This window comes from Oryzias latipes, chromosome 18, assembly GCF_053564925.1.
Source record: "Oryzias latipes strain Hd-rR chromosome 18, Olatipes_Hd-rR_3.1".
Classification (NCBI taxonomy): domain Eukaryota; kingdom Metazoa; phylum Chordata; class Actinopteri; order Beloniformes; family Adrianichthyidae; genus Oryzias; species Oryzias latipes.
Genome location: NC_136254.1, coordinates 29,869,066 through 29,894,821, shown reverse-complemented (window position 1 = coordinate 29,894,821; position 25,756 = coordinate 29,869,066). Strand labels below are relative to the sequence as shown.

Below are 25,756 nucleotides of genomic sequence, written 5' to 3'. Positions count from 1 at the left end.
GCCAGGGTTTTTCAGAATAAAAGTATCTACTTAAATATCTAAAAAGATGCAGAAAGAATTCAAAATGTGAATTTAGGATGAGGTTTTCCTCCTTTAAATTAAGTTTTATGGGTTAGTTTATGGATGTTGGTTTTATTTTATGTAAAAAAATGTTGCTTATTAACGTCTTTTTATTTTACACAGATTCACCTTTTTTTCAGCAGGTTCCTGGTCAGTCTGAACACTGATTTAGGAAGCAGCGCTATGGTGAATCCACTGTCTTTTTTGAGTTTTCTCTAAAGGCTACTGTCCATGAAGGAAATGACAAAACCTTTACAGCTGAGGTTTTATATGTGTGAAAAGTAAACTGCATCCACTGCTGCCTAAAGGTTAATTTCTTGTGAGAAGAAACAAACCACTTTAACATCATTTAAAGCCAAATTATAATAATTCAAAAGCACCCTGGAGTCTTTTTGCCTTCTAAGCAGCACAGCAGACATACTTACCAATTTCCATAAACTAACACCTCGGATAACCAATATTGCCGGGTCCTGCTGTGGTTTGAAATTTCCCAATATTAGGTTTCTAAAATGTTCTTCTTAAAAAGCATACAGCATTCAAACAAGGTGGTGTGATTGGAAAATATGAGTAAATCAGTAGATTTATAAATTCCTATGTGGAAGATTTACAATAGTAGGAATCCTGTTATTTCTCACTTTTGTTTATCGTAAATACATAACAATCTGAGCAAATGTATTAATGTTTTAAAGCATAATATGATCTAAATAGGGCAGTAGCTTTATGTTTCATTCATTTATAAATAAAATAAAGGAATATAAGCTTAACATCACACAATAAAATATGTGCATTGCCTATTGGGTGCAGACAGCAGCCCTCTCCTCTCTTTGTTTTGCTTAGGATTTTGCTGTATAAATGTTGAGGACCCACTAGAACTGGAAAAGTGCTCAACTTCCATTCTTTATTTCCCATCTCCTCACATGTACTTCAATATCTGCAACCTTTTCCTGCAAATAGATTCCACATTCTGTTGGGTGTTGGGCGTCTGAGTCCTTTTTATTTGCCAGAAAAGGTCCTTATGAAAGTAAATGCAAAACAGGGGAACAAGCATGCAAATCAGACCCAGCCCTGTCACTTTTACTGACACAGAAAGGCACCTCACAACTCATTTTAACGGGGTAAGTCACTCCTCCAAAAAAAAAAAAAAAAGATGCAGGGATTGTAAAACAGAAAAGGCCTCTGCAGGGCGTTTTGGGAACTTGGTGGTGGCGCAGCAGACAATAAAAACAGGTAAAAGCGGCTTTTTAGGGGCCCAAGCGTCGTCTGTTCAGGTGGAATCTGGAAAGAGTTGCGGCTTGAGGCTCTGCAGCAGAAGCTTGTCATCCTTCTTTTTCTGAAAATACTCTTGACTTCTCCTCTTTATTACTCCCTGCTCTCTGTCTCGCTCCACTGAGATCGAGTAATTTCGCTGTGAGAGGGGGAACATGCCTCTAAGGAGGCAGGTGCTAACTAAAGGAAACTAAGTGCATTAGATATTTCATTAGCAGAGCAGAGAGTGGGCTCCTGGAGGCTGTGGCACAAACACACTGCCCGGCTTAAATACGTTTTGAGGCCTTCATCTAAAGGACGTTGTATTGTTTTATTATTTTTCTTTTAACGCTGCCATTACAGTGCTGACACGTTTTCATTTGCATGTAATTGCCTAAAGTGTTTGCTTTTAAGTGCATCTTCATTAAGTTCATGAGTGTTCTCCCTCTGAAATGTGTTGTGACAATTAGCAGAGATCCTTTAAGTGGAATTTCCTTTAAATAACAATTATTATTGCAGATGTACGGTGCAAATATGCCAGTAATTTCCATTAGGGGAGCATAACTCATCCGCGATTTTAAAGTTTTGGCTTCTCCTGAAACGTTTCTCGCCCCCAAACTTTCAGTGAAATGAATGTGAATCGGTGTAAATGATGGGATCTGTTGCTGCCTGAAGCCGTTTGCTGCCACAAAAATTGTCGCTCCGTCATGCCGAGTTTGGAGTTGTGTCTTCCCGAGCCGGGCGTGTTCAGCTTTAGTCGGATCAAAAAAAAATTAATCCTGTAAAAACAGGCATCCAAATAAATGGATTAGTGGCAGGGTTAGTCTGGTTATGGAGCAATCAGCAGCTACTCCAAGGTGGTTATCGAATCTGAAGGGAGGTGAATCCGCATTAGAGTTTCTTCACCGTCTTCCTCCCATGGGTGAGCTCCCGGTGGCACCTCCTCTTTCTCAAAACCCCCCTGAACGCAATCTGGGAGTGAAGGAGAAAGTGAAGGAGCATTGGGTATTTGCATGCAAAGAGACCGCCGCAGCTATCTCCCCAAATATGAGAGCCATCCAGAGCAATTTGGCCTTGATTGGGAGAAATGTGAGTAATCTTTCACCTCTTGCATCTCGCATGATGGATTGCGTTTGCCTTTGACAGGAGGGGGGGGGGGGAGGGGGGGCAGCACAGTGAGTGTGAGGTTTAGTCTGTTTTGTTTGGAGCACGTTTGGCTGCACTCATGCATGCCAATGTCGCCGGACGCCTTCTGCCGTGTTTGTGTTCCTGCCTCAGCGATCCGACATGCCGGTTTGGAGAAAGCGGTGCGGGAATTATTGATACAGCGGCTGGGACGCGGTCGCACCGGCTCCAAACTCTCGGTGTGGATGGATCTAGAAAAAACCTGGAATGACTGCCGAATTTCCTGCACTAGAAGGCGCACTTAAGAGCCAAATTATTTTTCACAATATAGTCCTTATAGTCCAGAGCGACTTATATACGGATTAATTCGGATGCTAACAAGATTGGGGGTTATTTTGAACACGCTAATGCGGCTAGCGTGTAGCACTGTCTGATTGCGTGTTTTTTACGTTTTTTAAGTCTGACTTTATCTCTGACTCTTTTGTCTTGTTTAATGCGCCTTACATGTAATGTTCAAAAAACAGACCATTGATTGACGGGACCCCCTTAAAATTTAAGTTTCCTGTAGGGTTTTTGTCCGCATAATCTTTAATTACATGTATATATTTTTCATTTTTTTTATAGTAAAAGTGATGCAGTTTAAATGCTGCTTTGCTAATTGTAATCTATAACTGACTGTCCTGTAACTCAAAACTATTTTGATTAGAAAAATTAAAAGCTGCATGTGAAATCAAAAAACCTACCAATTAAACACTCAAGTTTTCTAAACTGGCAATTTTAAAATCTATTTTAGACCAAATCTATTTTTGTTGGAGCATTTTAACCCCACTTGTTTAGACTGAAAGCAGTCTATTCAATGGCAGCAAGTTTGCAAAGGTCACAAGTGGAGGAGCACACATGAGGTTTCCAGTGTCCCCTGGGCCAAAGTGCTCTTGAGCTTCTAAAGTGCGACTCCTGCTGTGTATCAAACCAGGACTTGTGACAGAAAGAGAAAATCTCTTTTTAATGGAAAACTTCTTGAAGCCTTTCCACATGAATCTTTTAGAATGCTGTGAAAATGATTTATATTTTGGCCATCAAAGCGGGATTTACGCTCCCGCTTCCTCGACCTTTTCTGCATCGGTTCATGGAGGAATAGAAAGACCTGCGTGAGAGTTACTGGGTCAAAAGTGGCTTTTCGAATGAAAAACTAGGCTTGGTGTAGGCATTTGTGTTTGGAAGGAGTACCGTACAACATCCCTTAAAGTCATTATTGGTGTTAGCCAATAGGAACATTTCTGCCACAAAGTATCCTCAATGTACTGTGTACGTTATTTGACTGTGTATCTCATCAGAGCAACCATGCCAGCTGAACAGTCTGCTTGCATCATGACCCTCTGAACCACCACCTCTTTTGCTGTTTCTAAGCGTTCGTCTTTTAATTCCGATTAATTGTGCCATTTTTAGCCAGAACTCAAAAACCTGTGTCGTTTTCTAGGACGTCGTTTCTACAGAGCGGCAAGAATTTGCCTTTGAGTTGTGGGCCGGTTGAAGCAGAGCAACCCCGCCCCCCTTTCCCCACGTTATTTCGGAGCAGGGAGCTTGTGTCCCACCCAACAAAAACAACCTTTTACAAACAGTGTTTTTGTGTATGCTCCTAATGATCTGAGTACAGAAATGCTTAGAAATGCTTTTTTTAATACGTTTATTTGAAGCAAAACTGCTTTCATGTTTGCTTAGTGCTGGTTTTGTTTTTCGTAAGTACCATAAAGGTTTCGTTGTTGTTGTTTAAACAAGGAGTTATATCCTTAAAAAAAACAGAAACTTTTTAAAATATCAGATATGGTTTTTTTGGAGGTCGTAGATTCAAATCAACAGTTGTGTCAAACCAATAACTCGAACAACGGAACCTAACGCCTTCCTGTTCGACGCTCAGTATGAAGTATTCATTTCGTGGTTTAAATCACCAAATGGTTTTCGTGCACACTGGTGACTGTTATCTCCCTGTTCTCAAATGCAGAGATGTCACTCACCCATGGATGTCAGCCCATATGTGGTAGTAAAATATCAGAAATCATAAAGAAAAGCCAACCTGTCATTTGCTCTAATGTAGTCTAACCTATATTTAGATTAGGGGCGGCCGTGGTGCAGTGCTAGGTTGGTCAACCTCCAATTGTAAGATTACGGGTTTGATTCCCACCTTGCCCGCCTCTGGTGGAAGGTTGGCGTCAGTGTTCGGCAGCAGAGCCGCCACCAGTGTGTGTGAATGGGTCTGCGACTGTAAAGTGCTTTGGGCCTTCGAAGAAGGTAGAGAAGCGCTATATCAGTATATATACAACCATTTGTTTTGGTTATCTGAAGATAAAGGTTTGCGTTAGCTTTTGAAAATGAAATATTCTGTTTTTTGGCCAAAAGCATGGATAATAAGAATGGACACTTTGTATTCTGTTAGACTCTGATTGGGTGGATTATTGCATATTGTTATTTTAGTTATGTGATGGCCATTTTCTGTATTTTGTCTTCCAGTCTCCTATAAGCCCGTGTGGGCTGGGCACATAAGCACACTTAAATAAACTCAAACTCAACTCAAACTATACTAGATACTGAGGGGGTAAAATGGCGAAACCCGTAGGGGGAGGCGCATTGAAATATCAAAGCCGTAGAATGCTCGTTGAGCCCGTAGGGGCAAATCTGTTCACATTTTCTACAGCATGCTGCGCAGGGTTTGAAAAGATTTCTCAAACCCCACGCATGATGTTTGCATGATAGGTGCGCGCTTTTTGGACACTCTTTGCGTGGCCCTTGTGCTCAGAATTTTGGAAATTAGACAATCAAAGCATAGTTTGTGTGGGTTCTTATGACTATTTACAGATAACCGGCGTGAAGCAATTGCCCATGGTCAGTAAGGAGCCAGTGCGTGCACGTTACCAACGACTACAATGTGGCGTAGGAGCATCGCACAGCATCACCCGAAGGTCATAGTGCCCTGAACTTGCATTATCCCTACGAATATGTCCCAATACACGCACAACAATGGTACGTTCCACTTTCATGGAGGTCTCTTGAGGTGGCCATACAAACCTCATGGGAACAAGACGCACCTGCGCTCCCTTATGTTGTAGCCCATCCTTTCTCCAAGCTGCTAAGAGTCCAGACAACCCAGAATCCCGCAGGGCCTATACAGGTTTCATACGACTGAGGCACTACCATTTAACACATGTCCTTACATCTCCACCGCTTTGTGTAAAGAGCTACTTTTTCTCACTTGTCTCCTTCTCCAGATGTTAAAACTAGTGCTACAGTTGTGTGTTTTCCTCCTCAGAGTTAAAGCAAATGCATCATGTTGCTGTGAATGCAACAGAAACGGAATATTCCACTCCCTAAATAAACCGCTGATGCGTTCCATGTATCATCAGCTGACTAGCCCTTTCCCTTATAGAAATAGGAACCGTGAAATGTACTCTGCGGGGGGAATTTTCACCCATAAATCAGCCTGAAAGTGGGGATCATTTGTTTCTTCCTGCTGGCAGACTAAATCCCACGCCTCGTCCACGTGCCGGGTCTTTGCAGAGTCCCTCCGGCGAGCTTTGAATGTGCACGGGACCAGAAGGAGTGTCTCCCCTCCGGTCTCTGCAGGGAATCGAGCTGCGTTAAATATGCAATAAAAAGCTGCACCGGGCCACTTGACCTTGCCTTGGCGTGCCTGCGGTGCAGACGTCACCTCCCACCCCCACTACCTGGGAGGTTTTTTACATCCCTCTACTGCCAAAATGAGAGGAAGGGCGGCGCGACAGCAATGGAAGGAAGACGGCATATTCAGTCAGACATTAACAATGATGATCAGAGCAGAGAGGTGGAACCGCACAAAGCTCGCCGCCATCTGAACACTTGGAAGCACATCAGAGGGTGCCGCCATGAGAAACTGGTATGGGTGGGGGGCATTTAGGAGATGAGTGGCAGTGAGTTTGCTTACATTGGCCCTTTGAAGCTAAAATCAAACCTGTGGAGCCTCCATAGGACGGTCAGCTGCCGCACGACTGTCCCCTACAGTTAATAAAATACAGGGTTGTGTGAGGAAGGGCATCCGGTATAAAAATCTACTCGTGTTCTTAACAATCCTCTTTTTTTCGTAATATTTTTTCAGTTATTGTGATTTATAATCTGGTGCACCCTATAATGCTCAAATTACAGTATATAGGTACACTAACGCTGTACATGTGTAAGATACAATTAATGAATATATATAAATACATATAGTATATATGTATGTGTATATATATATATATATATATCTATAGAAGATATATAGTTATATATATTATATATATAAATATATAGAGAGACATAGTATATATATATCTATATCTATAAATATCGATATAGATATAAATATATATATATATATATATAAAGTACTAATTTTTTTCTTGCAGATGTTCCCATTATATAAAATACTTCTTTAGGGTTCATTCACTTTCTTTTGGGTGTTCATCGAGGACAGGTGAGAATAAATGGTTGTTCCAGACTTCAGCAGCAGCTCCTCTCTTTGTGTGTGTTGGTGTGTGCGTGTTTCTGTGTGTGTGTGTGAGCCTATTTTGTAAGAAAAATCAGTTATCAAACGAGACCTGACGGGACCAGGCCACATATTAAGACACACTCTGGCCTAACACCTGTACCAGACACACGCAGTTGCACTGTTCCCAGTCTCCATAGCAACCCCCAACAGAACAGATGAGCAAAGTCCCGTCGACTCTTTGTGAGGGGAAAGCAAAGAGGGCGGCGATGTCTGGAGTGAGCATGCACGCGACGGCTACTTTGACTTTGAGGGCGGGGGCGGACTCGTCTTCTGAATTCTGGGGGGACCTGCTCGTCAGCAGGCCAGCGTCTCACACACACACATTGACTGACACATTCCTGGGAATGGTACACATATTCACACAGTCACACGTGCCTTTAAGGACACGTCGTGTCTCGATGACTCCCTGGACACCGTTTCTCCTCTACGAGTCCTCGACGCTCCCACCTCATCCTTCCTGAGCTTCTATTTTCTTGTTTTTCTAGTTCAACCCAAGTTGGTAAAAGTGATGGATGAAGTGGGTGATGAAGTATTTTATGGGGAAATATCGTCCCAACGCTGTTTTTCTTCTCGTTATGCATGTAGGAATCCAATAATTTAGTCCACTTTAACCAGTTTAAATCACCAGGTGTATGGAGATAATTTACCACAGCATAATGAAATTAGCTTTTGAATGGAAACCAAAAAATGTATGTTTGTTTAGCTAAATCATTCAGTTGGAATTAAGAAATTTAGTTAAATTGTGGAATAAATGAAAATGAAATAGTTTGGGGATTTCCCTGTGCATGTGTGGGTTTTCCTCGAGCACCTCGGTTTCCTCCCATAGCCTAAAAAAATCAATTTATGTTTGTTTGTTCGTTAAAATCAATCTATCGCTAGGTAAACTAGTGATCCGGCCGAGGGCGTCAGAGCCACGCTGTCGGCGGTCCTACAGGGGTTTTCACTGTGGCAACAAGTGGCTCCAAATCCCAAACAGTCGCTTTGTTTGTGAGGAATGTTTGAGGTCCGTAATCCGGGTGAAATGTACGGAAAAATGTTTATTAGCTTTTGCTACTTAGCTTAGCTTTCAGCCTCTCCTCAAAAAGCTGGAAGTACGTTTGCAGGCGCGGGAAAAACCCAGTTCTCCTGGTCCAGAGAACCTCCTATTTATGCTTAAAAAAATAGTTTGAGCAAATGAAAAATTAGCATTTTTGTTGTCGTTGTTGTTGTTTTCGTTTAAAAATCAGCAAGCATAAGACGAGCTGTTCGGACATTCACACGGAGTGAACATGCCTCATGAGTTCATTGCCTGTTCTAAATTGCCCAAAGTTAGCGAAAAGATTAAAAACACTAAAAATAAAACAAGTCAGACAGTTTTTCAAACACGTCCATTCGACATTTCAAGGTCACTTGACATGTCTAAAGACCTTAAAATAAAAATCTGCAAAGTTTTCATTTGACTCTAGCAATAGAGGCTTAATAACATTTGGAGGAGGACTACAAGTGGGGTTATCTCTGCTTTCTGTGTCAAAATGAAGTAATCGGAACTACTTTGCCCTCTAGTGGTTAGCTGGTGAACTGATCTGACTTTGAAACCTTTTCGAAAAGGAAAGTTCACTAACAGGAAGTGTTATGATCTTCTTGGACATTCAGGTGTCATTTGTCTTGTCGATTTGCATGAAGAGTTCACACGACCCGATCATTGACTGTAAATGAGAACTGGACTGACTGAGTGTGAGAATGGCTTGCTTCCAGTCGTAGTTTTTTTCGTAATATGGATGACGCCATGTTGGAGCCAGACAATGTCAGTAAGCAGTGATTGTTCCGAGTCATCATTCTTATGGAAACCACTTAAAGGGCCTACATCCTGCTATTCCTAAGACAATCAGAACAATCTACATCCATGTATATGATAATATATCACCTTTGGCACACTAAAGAACAACTTTTAATAAAATATTAGTTATTTTTGCAGCTCCTTTTCCACCCGGAAGAAAGACGACTTGATCTCCGAGGCTCCGCCTCTTCCTCCATGTGGTTGCCGCCCATTTCATGACGTCAACCTAGAGCCACCCCCGGCAGCGTGTCTGCATTTCGCCCACGAAAGCAAGCAACATCCCAACTATTCCCAAAGATGGATGTGCGTATTGTGCGTAGGAACGGAAAGCGTTCAGCCGATCACCGCTAGCTTCACGGAGAAAATGGGTGTTTGCGTTAGCCCGGGGGCGGGGCAGTGATGTCACACATTTTTGTGGATTGGGAGGGGCTGGTGGTCAGAGCGCCGGGTTTTAGAGAAACAAAATACCGCTTTGGGGTTGGGTTTTTTTGAGGAATTAACATTATAATACACTTAAAAGCTGAAAAAGTTGATTTGGCATGATATAGGCCCTTTAACCAATTAGAAGTAAGTAAGCGTGTTGGAAGTTCACACCCCTACCACTGAAAAGTAGGGTACACAAAAATCTGTTTATCAGTGGAGTTTTGTCTTCTTGGAGCCAGCAGGTGCTTCCTGTTTGGAATGCAAGGGTGGGATGCGTTACTCAGTCCAGTTCTCACTGGACCCAACTGAAAAACATGACAGATGATGTCATAAACGCTCCCGTGTTGCCTTGGTGCCCCCAGCAGCGGACAGCTGGTACCGATCCTCCTCCTAGACATAAGTTCGGGTTGTTAAAAGGCAGATTTTTTTTTCCTTTGCTTCATAGTTTTTCCATTTTTTTGTAATTTTTTTTATCAGTTAGTTTTTGTAATGATATTCTCCTAATGCACTCAGTGACAAACTGTATCTAAACAATATTCTTACTGGAAAAGAAAAACTTAAAAAAACTACAATTTATCAAAAATATGACTTTAAATACTGAAATGCCGACAAAAGATGAAACTTTTGTGATGATTTCAATCTGATATTAACTGATGTGGGAGGGGGATCATCTCCTCTAATCTGGGTCTGTGATGGAATGTTACCCAGAAAATCCCCTCACTGGATGAGATCTTCGATCTTAGATGACCCCTAAAAGTTTCTCCAGAGGTCACTTCTGGCCCCAAAGGTTTCTTAAGTTAAAATTAAAAATAAAAAAAACTGTAATGTTGTGAAGAAGCATTTTGAACCAAAAATTAAACATTTTAAACAATTTGAATGAATTCTTAGACCAGTCTGTTGAGGTTTTTGGGGTCATCAGTGGGAAATGAAGGCCAAAGATTGATTCCCGCTTGGATTTTCAGGCCTTTCGTGAACATTCGGGCTCCAAGTGTTCTGGATCGGTCCAGATTCTTGCAGATTCTCAAAACCCAGGAAAAGCAATTTTATTTATTTATTTATTTTTAGAAATTCTCTTTTTCGTTGCTCAGCTTTGGTGAGAATTCAGAGCTGCAGAGCTGTGAGGATGTGAGGGAAAGCTGTGAGCCGACCACGAGAACCGGAGAGAAGACGGACGACAAACGCTGACGTGATGCAAAGGAACGTGACTCCTGGCTGCCATAGACGTCCAGACGTTACGCAACACCGTCTCCATGACTGAAGACTTACTTCTGACTATTGTGTTGCTGTTCTTCGTCTCCATCCCATAGAAAACATGGCAATTCAAATCCCAGCCTTTAGGGTCCATCCCCTCAGCCCCCCCCTCCCTTGATTTGCTGCGAGCCCTCCCTTTAAAAGCTGAGTTATGGGGCAGATTATGCTGATGTATGTTTCACATGTCAAACAATGAGCTTTGTAAGTGAGAAACCATGGGCCGGTAATAGCTTTGGATGGATCATCATTACGGCGGGATGACAGCCGCTTGAATCATGGCGCGGCGCCACGGGGCTGATCGGGCGACTCGCTTCCCCCCGTGGGGGGACAGTGGAGCCGTTTTGGGAGCCAAAACCGGCATCCCAGCGCGTCTGCGAATACACATCGACACTCGTGAAGATGTCAGCGAGCACACACACACACACACACACACACACACACACACCCGCTGCAGCACGGAGGGAAAAGCGCGGCGTGTAGCAGACAACACAAAGTAGAGATGATGGACATATTGAAGACAGCTCTCCAGCATCGTGCGTTTCTCGTATTGTCTGCTTTTGAGAAAATTTTCCCAATAAAATCTGTATTTTGCCTGCAAAGTGTATTGAATCCTCTCTGTGAAGTACTGCACTTTTACTTCTCTGAGAATCTCTGGAAGATCTATGAGGCGGTTAGCTCTCCCTGTGTTGAGGAAGAGGCAGGGAGACCCATGAAGTCAGGAACTGAAAGTGTTTTATGTTGTTTTGTTTTGGGTTTTTTTTTACGAATCTTTCTGCTGAAGCAGAGTCTTGCTTTTTTAACGTTGTGGTCCAACACCTGCAAGCTTAGGCGGTTTGAAAAGGAGTGCATTGATTAAGCTACAAAGGCAAGGGGAAAAAAGTGTGTTTTTACAGTTTTACACAATAGGGTAAAGAAAAAGAAACATATTTTTAACTCAATGACCTCCCATCATTCTTCCACTGTTTGCACAGTTAACGGAACTCCAACAGATTCTGAATCGAGGAAAAACAGCTTTGAGCCGATACGCAACACCTTCCAATAGCGAAGGGTCGTGTAACGATTCTCCGCGTCAGAATCCGTAGGAACTTTGATGAAACCATCAAACAGTAGGAATGGGTACCGGTACATCGGATACGGTTCTAGCGGTTGCGTATTTTGCTGATTCATTTTGATCATGTCAATCACTTCTATTCTATTCAGTTTTGCTCTGCTATTCTAGCCAACCATTTTACATTTCCAGTGATTGTGGGTGGGCTCATATAACCCTTGTGCTATCTTGTGGGGTCCAGATGACCCCACCTTTACATTGACGTGTTCGCCCTACCATGAAAAAGGTGGATAAAGGTGAAGAGGATTTCATGTAATCAATGGACACCAGTGAAGAACAGAAATCATTGAAGAAAAAAGGTTCAGAGCACTGTCTAGTGGGTCTAGATGACCCAACTCCCAATGTTAATGTGCCTCCAAGGTCATCTGGACCCCACAACACAGGTATCGGCTTGCTCAGCACACTGTCTTGTGGGGTCCAGATGACGTTAACGTTGGACATCTGGGGGACACCTGATGACAGCTGGGGTCATCTGGACCCCACAAGATAGCACAAGGGGTTAAGAAAGTGTGAGACCATCATGGGCGGGCGGAGCTTCAGTCAAAACGCTGAATGTTTGGTTGTACTTCAAAGCAAACGATTGTAATTCAGCGCCCTGATGGATAAGAGTGACGCGTTCGATGCTCAAAAAGGGCCGTTGTCGTGGAGATAGAAGGGGAACTACGTTTTTTAGAGTGTAAAAAAGGAGATGAAGCATCCTAGGCACAATTAAACGCTCTTCTTCACCCTGTGACACCACTTGGCGTGGTTTATTTTCACTGGTTTGAGCGCCGTTTAGGAACGGGAACCGTTTCAAAAGAACCAGTTGGGACCTGTCGCCTGATAAAATCCAAAGCGTACTCATCCATCCATATCAAAGCGTTACAATAATTCAATTATTTTGCTCATGTTGCTGACATCAGCTCTGGTGTTAAAGGGTTAAAATGAGGAAGGAACATAGAACCCTGTCTTAGAGGTATTTTTTATTTTTATTTTGAACAGAATTTACTGGACAGTTCCACAGGGAACATTTCCCTCCAACGTCCTCAACACAACTGGTTAACCTCTTAAAATGATTTAACCTTTTACGCAATCAACGCAATTCCATCGGAGTCTAAAGCTAAGAACGGCGGACTTTTGTCAGCTTCAGAATCTTAGGTTCATTGCGTGAACAGACTTATATTTCAGAGAAAGCTCCAGAAAGACCCACTCTGGTGAAAACAGTGTCTTTTGTGTTTTAAACTAATGGTATTTTTCTGATGATGGAGGACAAATGTAAAGATAATTAAACTCAAATCCATTTCTAAGTATTTCTTTATTCTAATCATTGTGAACAGAAATAGATCATATTTGAAACATAGAAAATACGCTGGGCGGGTCATTAGCTCCCTGCTCTGCTCCATTCCGATTCATCCACTAGACGAGTCCATGTACGTCTTTATTTTCTGCCGTCTGGCGCAAAACTGTACGGCTGGATAGCTCTGCTATTTCTCGCCATTTTTGTTGCACCGCTAACGTAAGTTGGGGGGTGTGAGGGTCAATAAGCTAGCAGAAGAGAGTGTAAACGAGAGCTCTCAGCAACAGGCAGTGGAAGGGGGGGCGGGGATGCTGTCCCGCCCACAACTCAGAGGCCAATTTCTAATAAACTCCTGCCGCTCTGCAGAAACTTTTTTAAGTTTTGCTAAAACGCCATGATTAAAATTAAAAGACTACCGGAGTGGGACGCAGAGTCCGCTCCAAAATTTTGGACGGCAAGGCATCCACAACAAGAATGAGGGCACCGTCCAGGTTAGTTTGTAAGGCTGGAAAGTTATTTCGTGGAGCTTTTGTCCGTTTAATGACTTCCTCACAGTGAGCGAAATGATCCTGGAGCAGGGCGGGCCTTTTCCTGCCAGGTCAGCCCCGCCGCCGGATCCCCTCGTTCCAGAAACAGTGCCTCATCCTGGAGCCGGACGCAGCTGGGCCGCCACGCTCCATCGACCCTGCAGCCCCCCCCCCACTACTAGCCCTCTTTTACCCTCCATTACGGCTGCATTAACCTATCAAGACGACCCCCCAGAGCAGCTGGGGCCAGCAGAGGGAAAGAGCACGCTTATATACTTAGATAAAAATGACACGTGTGAGATGTTTTCTTCCAGCTGACAACAGTCGTCTGCATTTAGTGTGACGGGGTCAAGGGCAGGACTGCTTGCAGTAAAACGCCAAAGGTGATGCAACAGCGGACAGCAGCACCTGCACGGCTGCATACACACACCTAATGAAAAGAGATTGTGAAGGAAGGGGGGAGTCCGGGAAGGCGAGAACGAGAGACGGTGTTCACTCACACGAGGAATCCACTGCTCTCCCCCCCTCCAAAAGAGAAATGCCAAACACTGGGCCGACCGCAGGAACTCACTGGCCCAGCAGCAGATGCTGGGAGAGCCGGCTACACCAGCTCGCCATCCTTGCGGGGGCCAGGTCATTTCTTAGCGCTCAAAATCCAACCCCTCCAAAGAAAATAGTTGTAAAAAGTCCCACAGGCATTTCAACACAAGGGATGGAATATTCTCCGAGCAGGAAGGTGAGCCCCTCGTCCACCTGTTCGGCTCTGCCTCTCCTCGTCTGCTCAAGGAAGAAGCTTCTCATTAGGAGCTGCTGCAGCTAATTAACAAATGAATCAGCCTATCCTGGGAAAGCAGCCCCTTGGCCAATCAGCGGGTCCGCACGAGCTGCAAATCCTCCGAAGGTCCGCTGCATCTTCCTGCTGCATTTGCTGTCCGCACTAGAGCCAGGACAGCTGATGATCATAAACGTTGATGCGTCGCTCAAACCCTCCTGTTTTGTGGACGGATGAGTGTGGCTGCAGGTAACATGCCAGAAGTAGTTAATGTCTTCCTGTCCAAAGCCCTGCAAGCTGTTCGGCTGGAGCAGATGGCGCCACAACAAACCTGCGCCTCAGTGTCAAAAGGCTTTTTCTTTTTTGGAAGAGGTATGTCATTTTCTCCACACTTGTTGAGAGCACAGGCTAAGTGAATCAATCCTTGGAATGGCTGCATAAAGCCTTGTGGCTGCACAATTACCACAGTCTGAGGGAAATTTTCTAAAAAGCATGTTATGGGCTTTTATTTAATAAAACAGGTCAAATGTGGTCGGAAACGGCGCTGAAAACCATCAACGACGGTTACTGTCAACCCTCAGAAACACTGAAGGAGGGTGTTGGTTGTGCCTTTGCATGCTGTTTGCCTGCTCGCCATCCTGACGTCTCTGGTCCACTGTCTGCTAGTGTTTGGACGTGGGGAGATTCTGTAGCGACTCGTGAATAAGAAATGAGCATGGTTTATTGCTAGGGTTGAAATCCAATAATCCAGCAACGAAGCAACAGTGTTCTCTCAGGTCGAGTCAGATTGGGATTTATGGCTTTTTGTTCAGGTAAAGACCGGCAGTGATTTTTTTTTTTTAGCTTTTATCTTAATGTTGCAACCACTACATTGAGGTTGATCAGGAAAAGATTTTCACGTTGAAATCAGCTGCAGACAAAGATGGAGCAGTCTGCTTTGCAGGGATGGGCAAATCCTTGCTTGCTTTTCTAACATTCCCTGTCCTGGCATGTTCTAATTGGCTGGACACACCTGAACCAGGTAATCAGTCATGAGCAGAGCCTGGAGTTAGAAGTAGAATTTGGGTAAGAAAGGTAGAGAAATCCTAATTTAAGTTTCAGTTTTAGTCATATGCACCTGTACAGGTGTTGTGGGTTTCTGGGTGGTCCGGGTCCATGGAGGGTCGTGGAGGAGAGCGGCCCCATCGTCTGGGGAGTGCAGGTGTGTCTTGCAGTTTCCTTAAGTGTTGCACTGGCAACTCAAGGGATGTTATAAAAATAGAACGTACCATTGTTGTGCGTGTGGTAAGTCTATTGTGAAGTACTTGAAAGAATACTGTAAGGTTTACGCACTTGTGACGTACGGCTGACGCAGTCATTTGGTGTCGATAGTAAGGTGCTAGTACGTGAGACGCAAGTGGCCAAAAAACTGCCCACACAAAATAGGCTCTGATCTTTTAATTTTCTCATTTCTAACAGCCCGGTTGTACGTAAGGACATCGCACTCGTCACCTCAACAGCACTCATGAACCCCTTGCGCAGTCCACAGGATTTGGGGGGGTCGAAAAGAAATCCTGTACGGCACACCTGCTTCTCACCTACCTAACCTGCTCTAACCCTTACGTGTTGTCGGAGTGTTCACTACGACCTGACGTCCGCAGCATGGCCGTACAAAAATGTACACGAACATTTTGGCTCTACGGGGTCACCGGATGGTCTACGGCTTTGATATTTCATGCGGACCACCTGCGTGCCCCTTACAGATTTGCTCTGTGATCCTTCAATGGATAAACCAGAAGACAGAAATAACCATAAACCCCTTTTACCAAGATAGAGTTTAGCTCCATTATAGATAGAGCTAGAATCATTTCCAAAGTGCTTATTGGAACAGACTAGAACTGCAAATAGAAGGGGCTCCAACATTGAGCCCAGGGGTACTCCTGTTGTAAAACAATATTATTGTTTATTATTTAAACAAAGGTTTTATTAATTCATATGTTAAAAAAAGATATAAGGCCAGGACTGTCAGGACTTACAGATCTACTATTTCTGGCCAATTATTTGATTGTTTTCCAGTCCCTGTGTAAGACGGACATTTTATCATGTTTTAGTGCAAAGAGATGTTTTTTTTTGTTTTGTTTTTTGCTGTTTCTGAATATAAGTGAGCGTATCGTTATGCTTGCAGAAAGAATGACTGTTCTTTGTGCTCTGCTCACAGAGTCCTGAATCCTCCTGACCTTACCTTCTGCTCGGCTCCAGCTACCTTTACTTGGATCTTTCATTTAAACAAAACCAGATGCTCATTAATTCACTGAACAGAAACACAAAGATAAGAGACGATAAATCTTCATTTCTGCTCATTATAGATATTAGAGCAATAACATGTTCCTTCCCGGTGGAGAGTTCAGAGCGGAGGATCACTGTAAACGAACAAAGTGGTGAGAAGAACGCGATCAAACAATGGGAGTTTCTGAACACATGTAAAACAGAAGAGGTCTGGGTGACCTTGCAGAAGGGAGCTGGCTCTGAGAGGCCTTTGAGCAGATGTGAGTGCTGGAAAAACGAAGTTGGAATTGGCAACTGTTCTGACAACTTGGCCCCCCCCAAACTATTCTCAGTGCAAGTGTGGTAAAGTGAGCGCAGGCCCCGATATAGGGGATTAGATAAGGGAGCTTTTTTTTACTCTCTTGAGCTTTTTCTTTTTGGCCGGCTTCTGGGTTTGCAGATGTCAGCAGATCCTCACCTTACAGCTGCATTTAGAGCTGCAGAGACGTGTTATTGACATCTAAGTGAAGAAGAAACATTTGGCTGCCTGTTTATTTCCTCCAAACGACTTCATCTTTCTACATCAAGGGCGTTTTCAGGGCTGCACCACCTTCAAAATGAACATGGCATGTACCTCATAGGTGTCATGTTCAGTAGCCTTCTTTTGCCTTCTTCCACCAGCACTGTACTAGACAGTGCTCTGAATCGCAGTAGATATACCATGGATAATGCATGACATGAATTTAGCTGAAGTGAAATACTCCAAGGAGCCTCTACGCCTCCGGTAATATTCATATAGCGCGCCGGCCCTGCGTGTGTGCAGGAAATTCACATTCCTTTCCAAGAGAACATCTCGACTCCTCAACCCATTTTCTTGCGGGGGGTTCTCAGTCGCCCCCCTCAGTTCCTCGCTTTACATTTCCCAGGATAGATGGAAAGCGCGACTGGTAACTATGGGGGGTTCTGCTGTAGCTAAGACGCTGATTATGTAGCCTCTCTTCTCTTTATTCATGGGTCAAAAGCGACTGTTCAGAGACTAAATTTCCTTGCGGGAGATTTTTGCGCCTCAGGTGAAGAGCAGTTTGATATGAGATCCTTCTTCTCTGCAGACTGTCCTGCTGGGATCGGTGAGAGATTGGCGTACCGGTTAGCCTCGTTCCAGTTTAGCTTTTCGTAACCCCTGTGCTATCTTAGGCACTTTACCGTTGGGGGTTGGGTCATCTAGACCCACTAGACAGTACTCTGAACCTTTTTTCTTCAATGATTTGTGATCTTCACTGGTGTCCATGGATTAAATGAAATCTTTCCACCTCTATCCACCTTTGTCATGGTAGGGAGAACACGTCAATGTGAGGGTGGGGTCATCTAAGATAGCACAAGGGTTAAAAAAGATGAGCGAGTGCGACGTCACCCACAGGAAATGGTTTACTTCCAGCTCAGTCGCCATTTTTGTATCCCTCAGGCTGGTTCGTGTCAACCTGGGGCAACGTTTCTATGGCAACCGCTCTCACCAAACCGGAATGAGCTCTGTTGGAAGTCCACAACCCTGCCACTGAAAGCCGGCTACACGAAATCTGTCAATCAAATGTTAACCATTGTTGGATGTGAGACCACCAACTTTCATTGAGGCCTCTGATTGGCCAGTTTATGACTTGAACTACTTGCATCGCAGACAACATATAATGCAAACACTGACGTCTGAGTAATAGCTGCTTGTTTCTCAATTGGAGTCTATGGGGTTTTGGCTTCTTGAAGCCAGAGGGGGGAGGGGTTACCCAGTCCAGTTCTCATATACAGTCAATGGTTCCAACAAAACAGAATAAATAAAAAATGGATGCACAAAAGTAAACTTTTTTTTATATCTTTTCACTCCCCAAAACAGACATAAAACCTAGTCTTAATATATATTTGGTAGCTTTACAATGAATGCATTCAATTCACTTGTTGGCAGGTGACATTTAATAAAGCAAAAGTACAAAAGAATCATTACAAATGGCTATATTTGACATTTGAGAAGCCATGCCAGACTTCAGTCATATTTTAAATTATTTAAATCATTTTGTTTATTGATTTTAACAGACTACCATATTTGAAAGTGGAATCTCTGCTAATATTGTGTTTTGTTAACATCACTCTGAAATGAAAGAGTTTTATACTGCCTCCATCTTTTTTAGTTGTAAAAACATTTTGCATAATTCAGTCTCAGTCATGTCATCTAGGGCTGCTCAGGGGTGTAGTGGTTGACGCTCTCGCCTAACAGTGAGCAGGTTTTGACCTTTCTATTCGGAGTTTGCATGATCTGCTCGTGCATGTGTGAGCTTTCTCTCGATACTTCCCCCCCACAGTCCAAAAACAGACTTCATAAGTTTATCGATGTCGCTAAATTCCCCCAGGTGTCAACGTCAGGGTGGTTGTGTGCCTCTGCTACCTATTGAGGAGTCTTTGGGCCAATATTCCAAACGCAACACTCACTGTTTTGAAGTTTAAGAAATGTACGTGTTCACAAAATTATTTTGCACATGATATACATTATTCATAAGTGTTTCTGGCGTTGGTCATTTGCCGATGGGCGCAGATGTCCGTCGAGGGTTTTGGCCGACTTGTCTTTACCTGAATTCGGTCAACTACGACCTGTCGCCCACAGTATGCATGAACAGTTTTGCTGTAGGCATTCACCGAGCGACAATCATATTATATACGATATTATCCTTCTTTTTGCTTCGATAATAAATCAAAATCCAAAAGCTCAGCACACTTCTGCGTCACAGTTGATTTGACACACTGCTTCTTGTCTGCAAACACCTTTCCAACCAGTTTATTTTCCCTCCACAAGTGAATATTTTCACTTGATTTAACTGACTGTGATGTTTAAATCTGGCTGTAGTCAGAACACCCACTCTTGGTTGGCACTACAGTAGGTCTATTCTTTCCTCCATCGCATCCCTCAATCTTTCCTACAAAGGAAAACATCAAGTGAGACAGACCTGTCCTTCTTCATCCATCCACCCCTATACGCTCTGACTCAGGTCAGGCCATAGTTCTCTATATAGTGTCTCCCTTTCTTTCACTGCCTGCTTTTCCCTCATCAATCTCCACCTTTACATCCTCTTCACCTCCTCATCCGATTCCCTCTTCCGCTCCCCCCACCTCAGCCTCCTGCTTCCTGGGATGTGCGGGTCAGCTGGGTTCAGAACGTCACGCTGAACAGTCAGCTTCCCTGGTGACAGCTTGTCAAAGCAAATACACCTTGTTCTTGGAGGCCGCTCCTCCTCGTCCCAGCCCTCCTTCCTTTGCGTTTGTCAAAGATGACGTTTGGGGAAAGTCTCCACTCCGGCTGGTCCAATCACAGCTTCTTTTTTTCAATTCTGTGCATCAGTGCAGTTGTTGACTTCTCTTTCTGACTCATAACCCAATGATCACCCTTCCATCAATCACCAGCTCTTCTTGTGCTTCATCGTCGTCCTCACGTCTCAGGCATATGAAAGCGTCCATCATTTAAGGCTTAAGGCCGTGTCACGCCTTGCGTGCCACTATGTGCATTTCGGGCATATTGAACAGGTAGTACGTGAATGTAAGTGGAAAAACATTAAGAAAAATTGGGGTCTTTACGCGATTTATCAAATGAACCATGTTAAAATCACGGAAGACGCATGAATAAACCACGCAAAGAACACATAAATCAATGTAGAACATGAACCGTGTGTGATTATTGCAGTGTTTATATGCAATACTTTAGAGATGTGTGCATCAATTACGTCATTATAATGTGATGCGTCCGCCGTATACGAGATATAAAGGTTATACCTCGGTGGTACACGCATGAAAAGTCTTAGACATATGTGGAACGGTCGTGGAAAGTTACAAATTTGCATGCGCATCTCGCAAAAAGTGTGCACAGTTGCATGAGATGGACGTAGTAAGTAAGGGTTAATGGCCGACGAAGTGTGCGTTTTTACTTTTTAACGCACGCCGTGGAAGCCTGAACCTTCCGATGCGAAGCGTTATTCCGCAAAGTGCGTTAAAAAGTAAAAACGCACACTTCGAAGGCCATTAACCCGCTTATACCACGGTCACTTACAAAAGCAATACATATTAACCAGTTTTTAGTCCTTAATTCTTGTTTTTTTTCTGACTTGGATCGCTTTTCTCACAAAAAGCGGACTATGTGTTTCGTAGTGCGGCGTGATGCACCGCATCACTTAACATATAGTTTGCGTTGTGCAGCACCACCGCTGCAGTCAAGATTCGGCGATATAGCTATGCTGATCGTCCCGATGGGTTGAATAAATCATCATTTCAGAGGGAAAATTCTCCTCTTACCGCTTGTTTTTGTCCAGATGATGAAGCAAAAGGTTGTCTCAAAGAAGCCGGTGCAGTGATACAAAACATTTAAGCTAGGTGACCGGAACTTCTTTTTTCACCGTGCGGTTATCAGGTTTTAATACACACCCAGCAGCCAATCAGAATCGAATATTCACCTGGACCATGGTATAATTAAGTATAAGCTACGTCAAATAAACTGCGTGAACCTCAAAAATGTTCTACAGCCTAAAACTGAATTAAGGTAGAGACCCGTCGGCCAAAACCCTCGACGGACATCTGCGCACATCGATGAATGACAAGAAACCCTTACGAAATATCACGCATGCATCACAAAGACCAAAGTTTCATATGTGCAATATGCACTAAGTGTACTTTGTGGCTGTGTGGCACGGCCTTTTTCTGTACTTCTGGAGCTTTCGCTCCAATTTTTCCACCATTTCTTCTGTTTTGGTACTTTTTCCTGATGAAAAGATTCCTTCTTCCTCTACTTGGGAATCATTCATCTTCATATTTTACCTTCCAACCTGCCTCGCCTGCTCATTAATCTTTAGCTCTCCTCTTGTCTTTTCCTTTTCTACCCATCATCTATCTGTCTCTGTTTCCAGCTCCTTCTCCGATTACTCATTCCCATCTCAAATATACACTCGATCAAATTACCTGCGCACGTTCATTTGCGCTAATGCTGCCTAGAAGCTTCAAGCAGTTAGAAATGAATGTTAGGGAAGGATCAAACCTTTAGAAAATTAGCCTCGGTCTGTATCGGCCCACTTATAATTACATCCCATAAAGAGGATACTTTCAAACAGAACCCAGTCCCTGTTGAGTTTAATTTAATTCACTAAGTAATTTAACCTTAGAAAGTATTCCCCTGCTGAGTCAGTCTCGGTTAGCATTAGCTGCAAATAACAGTCAGTCTTGGTAATTCCAGTCTGCAATTGTTGTTTCATAATTATGATTTTATTGATTTAAATGTATTTTGCTGTGTCCAAATCTCATTTCTGTGGGATTTATTTGAGCGGATTAGCCGCATAGGTTTAATGTTGATACTTGGTATCTTTATTTGCATAAAGATTGAGAACTTTTTTTCATGTTTCTATTCATTATTTTCAGCAAAACATGAAACTGCACTGTTATAGACAATATTTACCATTTTTTGCAATAAGCATGATCTATCTCAGCACTCTTTATGTAATTGTGTGTTTTTTACTTTTGGTTTTTATAAATATCAAAACCTTTTTATGTTAAGCACTTTGACTAACGTCAGGTGGAAAAGTGCTTGACGAAATAAAGTTTGATTTGATCTGATTTATGAACAGAACTCTGTTTGATGTTGCATTTGTCAAGAATTAGCGACTTGATTCATAAGGTATTTGTTGTTTAAAACGACAAATGGAACCTTTGAAAGAGTCAGTCAATGATGGGTCATATTATAGTTATTAACCCTTTAACCCCGGAGCTTTGGCTCCAGTGTTGGTGTTCTTTGAATTACCGTGACTCTTCAACCGTTTACGTAAATAATCTTGTGTCAATGAATTCCGGCGTGGAGAAAAGCGGCTTTGTGCCGTCAATGCAAACATATGGCGTTTGCAAAGCCCTGCACGCTATTGCACGGTAAAGTGTTGCCAATCAGCACAAAGCCGCTTTTCTCGTCTTCAGAATCCGTTGGAATTACGCCAATCGCCTGAACGGTCAAGGAGGTGTGATCATTTAAAGAACGTGTGTTATTTTGCCGTCGCCGGCGACAGCTCAGGGATTAAGGGGTTAACTGGCAAATCGACGGCATCAGCAGCCGTGTCTGTAATCGTCTCCTTTCTATTTGAAAAAACAGGTAAATGGTCTAATTTTGCCTGATAAAACTGAGTGAAAGTGTAGTTCCAGACACGCTCTTTTCTCTGTTGCTGTCCTGTTTTACCGTTTCCCGTCTTCACTTGGTTGAATGAGCCGTTCTCATCAGTCAGAGCGGCACCAGCAGGCCTTCCCTCCTTGTTGGTTCGCATTGGTGGTTGGTGAGGTCAGTGCTAAGGTTTCCCTAGTCATATCCTATTAGTAGCCATTTAGCCTCAGCCTTCCCTTCCCATTACCGTGACTGACAGTGCAGCTGGGTGCAGAAAAAACCCAAGCTCTCACAAGACAACAGATTCTGCTTATGTCTCCATTACGAACACAAACACACAGACACACACACACACAACAGCCTAATGACTTAATGCTGCAAAGTCAGAAAGCACGAATAAATTCGGCCATTTACGTCTTTTTTCTGTTGATTCAAAGATTTGACATGTTCCTAGAAACACTACGGGCTTTTAACGTGAGCTTTTAGAAATAAGACCATTATTGATTATTAGTAGAAAAAGAGAAATAGTTTCATTCGTAACTTAAATAAAATACATTTTCCTTCTTGCATCATTTGTGATCATCTCAAGTAAACATTTTTATGGAATGATTTAGTTTAGGAGACCTCTAAAGACATCTTAAAATACTACCAGAACTATCTCTTTGAGAAAAGAAAGAATAAATTGGAGATGTATGCGTTCAAATTACAGTGACTCGTATTTTTAAAAAACGTTTACCTTTTACCAGCATTGGAGCATGGCGGCGGAAGTATGATGATTTACACCTGTTTTGCACAAAGAAACTAAGACATTCCACTGTGTTTAGTAGTATCGTTTTTAACCTTCAAACCTTCCAACCACAATTTTTATACTTCATTTGTACTTCTCATATCACGGTATTTCGCCCTGCAATGGATTGGCAAACAGCGGGGTTATGGCTGATTGGGCCCCGGCAACCATGTGACACTGATAGGCCAATGTAGAAAATGGAAGGATGGATCAAAATATTTCATGTTTGAATGCACAGTAAATATGTTGTCATGAAACATACAGCTGTGGCATATTTTCCTGTTTCATCCAAATCTGAGTTTGTTTGTGTTTTTCATGTTTTCAACCACTTGCTCCTTCATGTCCTGATAACTGTAAAAAGATCAACTGAAACAACAAATCAGCCTCCAGAACGTAAAGCTGCATTTTTGGCACACTTATTAGATCAATAGCAGCCAAAGAGCCTTGGAGTCGGCGCACCCAAAGCAAAATGCATCTTCTGCCTTTTACACGGACTTTCAGGGTCATTTATGTTGTCGCTCTCTGTACTCGGAGGCGATTCCTGCTGGAAAGCAGTCGTGCGCTAAGTTCTTTTTTGAGTTATGCAGTGCTTATTCTTGGGCTCAACTTCTAAAACCACAACAAAACTTCGATTAGTGAGTCTTTTTGTACAACCCGGAGTTCAAAGAAATTAGTTGGGGAGATCCAGGGAGGAAAGGCGAAGGGAGGAGAGAGCGTGAGAGTGGAGAGAGCTATCGGAGGGGGAGTGTGTGTGTGTGTGGGTGTGTGGGGGGTGATTGCAAAGGGAACGGATGCTGATGAGACCTGGCACACACAAGCGAGGAGATGGAAAGTTTACGTGAAAGATCCGAGCTGACAAGAATCGAAAAGGCAGATCAAACCGCTGAAAGCGTTACCAATCAACACCTCCTGATTACTCCAGGTGCCCCAAGGGGGGGGGGGGGGCAGAGGGATCCAGTTAGAAGATAAGAAAGACATGAAGAACCGAAGGCGTGTCGTTACATCCAACAACGCTCTGAGACAGAACTAAGGCCAGATGTGCGGAGATTTGACGTTCAAATTTGAGCAGTTATTGACAGGAAGTGATGGTTCTGTGATCCCGTTCTTAAAAGCATGTTCTAGCCAATTTGTCCCGCTGTCACTCATTCATGCTTTGAGTGTGTTCACTGCTCACTTAAGCCAAATAGAATGCAGAGCGTACAGTGGGAAGGTTTTCAAAGGTGACCTCAGAAGCTTGATGGTCAAACGTTGGGATGTCGATACAAACATTAGCAAGGTTTTAGTCAATAACAGAGATGGAGTCAAACTGTGACATCATCATCTGACCTTGGCCTACAGGATATCATCAGATTATGCTAGAAATTTCTTACTTATTAGTGAAAAATGTCCATGACCCGTGAAAAGGTTGAATCTAGTTGGCAACCATTCTTTGTTGGGTACGTTTTTGTTTCTTTCATTAGGAAAATGGGTCGGTTGTAGACTGTACCTTTAAAGAAAACAGAGATTTTTATGGATTTTTGAGACGCTTCTGCTGCAATCGATCCTCTAAACATTTATTATTAATTGTTTAATCCCATCTGTTGCGTTTGTAATTGCTGCTCATTTGCTTTTTGGCTCAAGATCCAGAACAGCCTCTAAAGCTACTGATGCACCAGACGTTTGACGGGTGTTCTTGAACGCCCCCGGTGTTCACACAGGACTAACAGGGAGGGGCTTCTTGTTTTATTAACAGTTTACTAGAGCATGTCAGTTGGAAGAGACTTGGTGCAAAATGTCAAAGCGGTGCAATTTGAGCACAAAACGGAAACGTCCAGTTCGTTGGCAGCAATGGTGTAGATATGGATTACCATCATGTGGGGGAGTGGCCTTGATTCATCCTTCATTTAAAAAACAAACACAGTTATCCTTTGCCTTGTCGCCGGGTCAGAGTTCACCAGAACCCAAACCCATGCCTTATTACCAAATCTGATTCCCTGATTGGTGGAAGTTTGACTAGGTTTATCAGGCAAAATGCGTTAAATGGCCAAGTGTTTTGTTCATAGAGCCGAGAAAACCTGCCTGGCTACAATAAAGCTACACAAACAGGCAAAAGTATTTCAGTCACACAAGGATTATTTGGTAAAACCCCAAATTTAAACTGATCTGTCTGCGGTGCATCTATGTTGCGTTGTCTGAGGATTCCCACCCCCAGTGGACTGGTTTATTCATTGCGCACCCTTTGTGCTGCATGTTTTGTGTCATAAATTTTGTATTTCCAAAATGTAAATTTACCTTTTCATTCGCTGTGTTATTTGTGATGTTATTAAAATTACATTTTCATGAAAGTTTTATTGTAAAAGAACAGAGGAAGTCTTTATTTTGAAACCTAGACCTGTTTTGGTCCAGGTGCAAGACTCGTTAACATTTACAA

At 43.1% G+C, this 25,756-nt stretch overlaps 1 protein-coding gene across 3 annotated transcripts in view; it reads left to right on the top strand.

Annotated features, from left to right (window-relative positions):
• nlgn2a (neuroligin 2a) overlaps positions 1-25,756 on the top strand; it is a 238,719-nt gene that overhangs the window by 146,980 nt on the left and 65,983 nt on the right. The gene's annotated exons all lie outside the window — the stretch shown is intronic.